The sequence below is a fragment of the Panthera pardus genome, unplaced genomic scaffold (genome assembly GCF_024362965.1).
Source record: "Panthera pardus isolate Hobbes unplaced genomic scaffold, ASM2436296v1 HiC_scaffold_21, whole genome shotgun sequence".
Taxonomy (NCBI): Eukaryota; Metazoa; Chordata; class Mammalia; order Carnivora; family Felidae; genus Panthera; species Panthera pardus.
The window spans coordinates 49858116-49866651 of record NW_026526777.1 but is presented as its reverse complement, the minus strand read 5'-3'; positions in this window follow the sequence as shown (position 1 = coordinate 49866651).

The following is an 8536-nucleotide window of genomic DNA, read 5'->3' as shown; positions in this document are numbered from 1 at the left end:
CTGCCCTACCTCCCGTAGTTAGCAAGGGCTTACTGGTAGACCAGGTACTTTCTGCAGCTATGGAATCTGTGTTTTGTTTGTGGTTGGGCTGTTGTTCAGAGGGAAGCTTTCCGTTATTTCCTCTAGAAAATGCCACTAAGGAAATGCCTTCCTGGACACCCTCATCAAAGAAACTGCTTCTTCTCACTACAGAAGACAAGCACTTTTTGTTTCCGTTCAGGAGTAGGGAAGGAGTGTAAGAGGTGCCCTAGGACTGGCAATGTTTCTACGTGTTCCTACAATACAACCAGAGCCGACCCTTTGGCGAACGTGTGGAGGGTAAAGGGACGTGGTCAGTCATTCCAGCCACTGGCCAGGGTCTCACCAAGCACAGCTGCTGGCCTCCCCCATACCGGTTCCCTGCTGGAGGACCCAGAGTCCGCGTTAACACTCACTCTGCACTTCCAAGCTACAGGCAAAAGGGAGACACTCGGAGGCCGCCCGCATGTCCGTCTCTGAGGCTCCCACCCCCTCGCAGAGCACTGGAGCTGGAAGTGAGCCCCCAGGGGCGGTGCCTATTAATGTGGCCTCAGGCCAACCCTGACTTTTACAGGAGCCTCTGCCAGAACTAGACAATACGTGAGGGGCCCAGCGAAGTGTTACATTACCCCCACTGAGGTTCAGAGTCACAAGTAATATGTCCACAATGAGATCCAACTGCATTTGAAAATCAAAAAGACTTACATTATCGGACTTTCGCCTCTTTTGCAAAAGTCCTGTGTGACGTTGTGTTCTTTTATTTGTCCTCAGTGGGCATTCTGGGATTTCTACAGCCCTGAAGTTTGCCAAAATGCAACTGCACCAGCTAAATGAATGTCATAGTCTAAGCACCCCCCACTTACACCCCAGGTTCTAGAGGGTGAGGGGGGAGAAAGGAGACTAGATCTCAAACAAGCAAAACTACGGACAAATACACATTGTAAATAAAAATATGAAGTCTTAGTTCCTGCCCTGGCACTGTCCTCCCCCCCATGACCCATGCTCCCTGCCGAATGAGCCACGCCTGCACAAAAACAAATCAGCAAGGGGAGGTTTCTGAGAGCTGGTGAATGTCTGAACATGTCCACGGCATTTTAAATCTCTCTACATAGTCTGATGCCACTGCAAGCCCACATTCTCCCTCCAACTAGTTATTTTTAACCACAGCAGAACAACAGCAGCATAGCTGTAGGGATGGGCAGCCAGGAGGGGCTGTACCAATCACCAAACATCCCTTCCCCCTGCAAGCAGACAAGCAAAGCATTCTTTGTTGGCACGGAGAACGCATCCCTCCAGGGGCCTAGAATCCATATCGTATTAAACAATTGGTTGAGTCTCCTGGAACTGTTGGGGAAACAATAATGGCTTGTTACTCTGCATCGCAATTGCAAAGAGGTCAGGACAGATTTAATAAAAGCTCGTATTATGTGGGCAAAAGGCAGGAATCGATATAAAAAATAAAACTGATATGTGGAAAGGGATAATGATCAGCCAGGGTCTAGTTACTCGGAATCAAAAACCATGATCAAAGAGCATCATGCACTGCCAAGACACATCTGAGAGGATCTCGGTAGGAGTTTCTAAGTCTACTCCTCTAAAATATGAGCTATATGCTAAGCAAAGATTCTCAAATGTTCCATGAACCAAGCTAGCAAAAGCCAACTGTTGAGCCTGTGTACCATCCTTTAGAAAGATCCAGAACATATGATCAATCTGGACACCCAGTGTCTAGGATGTTGGGGGAGAGAGATGGATATACCCAAATCACATCCTTCAAGGCCACCTGAACAGAATTGTGCCTAAGCAACTCTTCAAAGAAACAACTCTGACGGGTAAGACCCAAAGGAGGATATTTCGGAAGCTCCTCACGGCAACTATTTCAATTGATTCCACCTCTTCAGAGCCAGTAATGAGGAACATGTTGGCGTGAGCTACCAAGCAGGAAGAGTGGTCTGGCACCCTGGCACCCTGGCCTGGGAGGAACGTATTACTACTTACTGTGGATACACTCACTTACAGAAATTCACATACTCCTTCATTCAGCAAACATTCATTTAAACACCTACTTTGTGCTAGGCTTTATCGTTGGGGCTGACGAAAACAAAAAACAAAGAAACAAAAAGGCACGGTCCCTGCCATCAATTAACTTACACCCTAATAAGGACACGGACATGAGAATAAATAGTTACAACACAATGAATGAACACCTAGAAAAAAAAGACGTATACCGGAAGGAGTTACAACTTGGGTCAAGCTTACTGGGTGACTTAGGGTCAGATCATTTATACCATTTACACGAAATTAAAAAGGCGTAAGAGCCCAGAACAAGTGTCTTAACCTTCCTAGGAAAGTCAGAGGGGGCCTTCTCAAAGGAGATAATATTTAAGTTTTCCCAAAAAGCACGCAGGACCGCAAGTGTCCCAGACAGAAGAGACAGCGAACACATAAAGACAGGAGGAGGTGTGGTGTATTCAAGCAACTACTAGCAAATCAGAGGCTTCCTCGGGAACCTGGCACAGTGGGGAGCTCCTCTAAACAGCACCTCCCACAAAGGAGGTGAGAAGTTATTCATAAAGCCCTGATCGCTTTTCTCCAGGGGGAAGCACGGATATTCTGGCCCAGCTTGCACAGGCCCATGTGTAACCTCTCCATAGCCCCCTTTCCTTATGTGTGCTGCATCCTCACCACACTGCTGATCCATCCTGACAGGAGCGACAGATTGCGCTCTGGTTTTCCAGGCAGTAGCCAGAGATAGGCCAAGCAGTGCTGCGGCTAGACTGGCCTCCACTTGTAACCTGGACCCCAGCCAGGGGCATATACGCTCCAAGGTCCTAGGGTGCAAGCATACTTCACTGCTGCTATGACCAACCCTTAGTCCTAAATCTCTTATTTCTGCTGACTAGAAAAGCAGCAATTGAGACACAGCCTGATATGAGGAGGCCAAAGGATCTCTGGGGATCTCCTATTAATTAACCATGGTTCTGCCATGTCTCTTAACCATTCTGGGCCTCAGTTTCCACATCTTTAGAATGGATGGATTGGAGCAGGTGACTCCCAAGGTCTTTCTAGCTCTAAGATTTTCTGAGTTATTGCTACTCAGGGGACACAATGGGTAGAGGGTGTCACCATATTCACAGTTCAGCCAGACTCAGTGTGATGCAAGATTATTCTAGAACAGAGGTTGGCAAACTACAGCCCATAGGCCATATCTGGCCTGTATCCTGTTTTTGTATATCCAACAAGCTAAAAATGATTTTTACATTTTTAAAAGAGTTATAAATAAAACAAAGAAGAATATGTGACAGACCACATGTGGCTCACAAAGCCTAAGACTATCTATCTGGCCTTCTGCAGAAATAGTTTGCTGACTTTTATTCTAGAATGCCCAGAAACTGTCTGTATTGAAGGCCTTAGCCATTTAATAGTCTATAAAACAGTGTTTCCTAACTCTGCTCGGGCTCTGAGGCAGATTAAATGTGGCCGTGCTTTCTTTATTGGGAGGTGGGTCAGTGTCTTGACCCCTGGGCTCTGGGTGGGCACTGCAATTGCTTTGTTCAACAGGACACAGGTGTCATGTACCAACCCAGTGTTGGGGTCTAGCCTGGAGAAACTGGTCTCTAGGGACACTTCCTCTCTCTTGGGAGACTTTCTAGGAGACTTGAGTTGTATCCCTAGAAAGGTGACAGGCATGTGAAGCAAAGCCATCTTGGGCCCTTCAGACCAGCTCATCTGCTAGCTGAATATCACCAAGTGACCTTAACACCACATGGGAAAGAACTTCCCAGTCAGGCCCTGCTGAAATTCCTGACTCACAAAATCTGCATACATAATAAAATGATTGTTATTTTCAGCATGTAGGTTTTGGAGTAGTTTGTTACACAGCAAGCGATAACTGGAATAGGATCACAGTATGGGCTGCTTATGCAATATGGACCAGTCCCCTCCTTTGTCTTGGGTGGAGTCCTGGATCCGTATTGTAATAAGGCCCTCCAGGAGATTCATACTACCAAACAACTTTGAGAATTAATCTTCATGCTGGCTCTGTTTTGATAGCATGATTTTCCAGGATGTGCTTGGAATTATTAAAAAAAAAAAAAAAAGAAAGAAAAAAAAGCACCTGCTTTCTTCCATGGTACCACGGGATGGGGATATGGGGGCTCTAGGTATGGCCTGGATCTATTCACAGGCCACTCCCTAACATCAGTCACCTCCAAGATACCGAGTTCCCTCTTTGGACCAAACTGTATCTAAGACACTGTTGGGATTAAACTGACTATAAGATGCTCAAAGGCCAGAGCTTGGTGTTATTTGTCATTGTATCCCTTGAACCTAGAAGCATCTAGCAGGGAACAAAGTAGCTGCTTCATATATATTTATGGATTGAAAGCAAATAATAACAATTCCCATAAATTTATTGATCATTTACGTCATGGTGGGATGGCACTAAACGTTTTATACAGATTGTTTCATTTAATCCTCTCAACCCCAAGAGGCAGATGTCATTAGCTTCGTCTTAGAAAGAGCAAAACCTGGGATACCTGGTGGCTCAGTTGGTTAAAGATCTGACTCCTGATTTCGGTTCAGGTCAAGATCTCACAGTTCATGAGTTCGAGCCCCTCATCGGGCTCTCTGCTGTTAGCACAGAGAGATCCTCTGTCCTCCTCTCTCTCTGCCTACCCTACCCTCATAAACAAACAAACAAACAAACAAATAAATAAATAAATAGCAAAACCGAAATTCAGCAGATGAATTTGCCCCAGACAGCAGATACAAAAGCTATTCAGATAGGGTCTATTTGACTTCGGAGCTCTTATGCACTGCGCAGCACTTCCTCTCACAGGCCAGACATGTGGAGTCTCAGCCTCTGACGGGCTTCGGACCTGGGGGAGCCAGAGCACAAACCCATGCCTGCAACGCTGTGCACAGCAAACCGTGCAGCTCTGTCAGCAGAGTGCTGTGGGGACCCCCGAGAGCTGAACTGGTTTACTATGCTCTGGAGCAAGTAAGTACAAACCTAATGGCTTCAAAGAAACCATTTTATTAGCTCGCAGCGCTGCAGGTCAGAGGTCCTCACACGGCATGGCTGGGTTCTCTGCCCAAGGCTAACATCAAGGTGTCACCAGTCTGCTTTCTCACCTGGAACCCAGGGTCCTCTCTGAAGCTCACATGACAGTTGTGGTAGAATTCAGTGTCTTGCCGTTCTAGGCCTATGGCCCCTATTTCCTTGCTGGCTGTCAGCCACTGGCTGCCCTCAGCTCCTAGACATCACCCCATGGCCCCTCTACCTTCAAAGCCAGAAGTGGACAGTCGCCCTTGTGTTCGATCTCTCTCACACTTCAAACTCTTTAGGAGGAGCCCAGTCCCCTTTAAGGGTTCCTCTGATTAGGTCAGACTTTTCCAAGACACTCTCCTTTCCTTAGAGTCAACAGATTTGAGACCTCAATTACATCTGCGAGATCCCTTCACAGCAGCACCTACGTTAGTGTTTGCTGGAACACGTAGGAGGAGGTATGTGCGCACCTGAGGCTGGGGATCTTGGGGGCCATCTTTCATTCTGCCTAGTACAAGTGCACAGAGCAGGAGCAGATGGACAAAGAGAGGCTACCTCACAGGCGTGTCCTCATGCAAAGGCTTTATCTTTCTCTGTACTCAGAGGCCCCAGTAGAGAGGGATCCATTCTGGAACCTTAAGGCAGATAATTATATGGTGGTTTCTTAATCTGAGAGTGGAGCTTGAAGGGGAGGGAGTGCTGGCCCATAAAACAATGACTCTGCATGTTAATGTGTGGTACAAAGGTACAGAGGCTGTGAAGAGTGGTACCCCATGCTGGTTCCCTGTCTTTCTGCTCCTAATAAGGTCTCTGTGGAGAACATTCGCCCCAGAGGTGCAAGCTGGGCAGGGTCTGGGTTTGCCTTTCCTCACAGTCCTACGTTCTCTGCAGAATCTGCTGCTTTTGCAGGAGGAATTGATTACTGAATAATGAATTATCATTCTTTTTTCATTTTCCAATCCTTTTCTGAAATGTGCTACTTTTCTACCTATTGAGGCTCAAAAATGGGAGGAAAAGAAAGAAGATTCTTTTTTCATCCAGAGGAGAAAAAATCCCACAATCTTATCTAACAACCCTAGCTTATTCTTGGGGATGATAGTAATAATTGCTTTAATTAATTCAATTTCTGACTTCAGAGTAATTTCATTTCTTCCTTGACTGGACAATAATGTTTCCAATGAAGCGAAGCCTCACTAGAGAATACCAGGCAGGGCGGGGCCACTTGGTCAGATCAAAGAAGTTCTTACCCTCTTGGGGGCCATGAAGAGGGATCCTGGAAATAAATGTACCACTCGAGAAGAACAGAGGTGTTCCTGTGTCAGAGACCAAAGGCACGCTCACAAGTCCTCATGAGGCCATGGCGGACAGCTGCCCTCCACATCCCAGATTGTGGAAGTTCCAGACTATAAAATTTATTCTCCCAAGAAGAAGGGTGCATACAGGGGCACCACCATGAGAGGAGATCAGTGGATTAGGTCAGGCAGCCACAGGGGAGGAAGGGTAGTGTCACCCACAGACATCTGAAGGAGGAAGCTAGAGTTCTCACAGGGCAGAGCTGGCAGAAAGAGCCCGAGGGTGGCTTCGTGAAAACTGACTTGTGACCTGCGTTCAGTCCTTAACTTAATACACTCCAAAGTGAATACTCGAGAGAAGGAAAAGATAACAATCGGTTGATTCTGTGATATGACTGATTTGGAGGACCTTCTTCAACAACGAATTTCAAGTTGTAAGTCATCCGTGAAGCTCTACTACAGGGATTTCAGTATGTTTGAGAGTGTGTGTGAAGGTGTGCACGGGTGTGAGAGGGTGGATCAAGTGTGTGCGAGTGTGTGTGAACATTGTGTGTGTGGAAATGTGTGTGAGAGTGCATGTGTGGGTGTGAGAGTGCGTGAGTGTGTGAGGGTATGTAAGAGTATATGTGTTTGTGAGAGTGTGTAAGAGGGTGAGTGAGTGTGTATGTGGAGTGAAGATGTAAGGGAGATTACATGTGAGTGAAAGGGTGTGTGGGTATGTGTGAGTGTTGAGAGTGGGTGTGAGTATGTGAGGGTGCATGTGAGGGTGAGTGTAAGAGACTTGCATGTGAATGAAAGGGTGTGTTCAAATGTATGTGTCAGTGTGTGTGCGAATATGTGAATGTGAGTGTGCAAGGGTAAGTGTGTGTAAGGGTGTGAATGCACATGAGAGTGAGTATGTGGGAGGGTATGTGTGGGGGTGTGATGGTGAGTATGTGTATGAGAGAGAGAGAGAGAGAGAGGGAGAGAGGGAGAGAGAGAGAAAGAGAGAAAGAAGAGAGAGTGTGTGTGTGTGTGTGTGCGTAAAGGTGTGTGTGAGAGTGTGGGAGGGACAGCAGACAGGTTGCTGGAGTGACTTAACGTCTTTACTGCCAATTATTGGTGGGGAGGGAAAAAGGTGGATAGGCAGCCTTGTGATGAGGAGTTCCCTGGGGTTTGTGTGGGAGGAACGGAGCCAAAAAAACCCCCAAAAACCAAAAATCTGTTGTCCCAGAGATGGGAAGCACTGGACGGTCAAAGTCTGTTTTTAAAAACATTAATGTGTGGTATCTGGATTTCTTACTTTCTCTCATATTTACTCATCTTGAGTGTATCCCTCCTTTCCCTTATCCTAGAATTTTGTAAAATCCCCAACCAGGGAGAAAGAATGGCTCATTCATTCAACAGACATTTCTTTCAGATCCTTCCTTTGGGTGGACTTCAGTTTTCTCCTTGGCACCTACTGCCAAGTGACATTTTTACTTTTCATCTTATTCACCCTCTAGATCCTCAGCCACAATGTAAGTTCCATGAGGACAGAGTTTGTCCAGAGTTTTTCGCTACTATATCCCCACTGTATTAACAGTGCTTGATGCATAATAGATGATTTGGAAATGTTGAGCGTATGCGTAAATATGATGAATGCCTACTAATGCTCTGAACCCACTGCTAAACATCTGAGAGAAGGAAATTAATGAGAGCTCTACCCTTTCTTTAGTTCCCAGGTTGGTGGTAGGATCAGAATTGTATGCAAATGGTTGGAGTCCAGGTAATTAAGGGGCAGCAGAAGTCCATGCATAGTGACGTGAGAAGGAAGCAAGGGCAGGGCAGGGGTGCCAGGTACTGAGCCGTAACAAGCAACTTATGGGAGGCGTCACAGAAAGGGGGATGTTTGAGGTGGTCTCTAGGGATGAGCTGAGTTTTCCAGGTATAAACAGGGCTAGCAGGTGCAGGAGCAATGGAAGGGTGCTCCGTGACAAGGCACGCACACTAGAAGGTGCTGAATAAACAGAATGGCATGCTCAAGAAGCTGCAAAATCTAGTGCGCCCGGAACTGTGACTATAGATCAAAGCATGTGTGCCAGTGAACTGTGTGCCAGTGAACTGTGTGCCAGTTCAAGATTGGGGGTTTGGTTCTGCAGGATCCTGGGATGTTTTGTTGGTTTTTGTTTTGTTTAGTTTAAGATTTCAGGCCAAT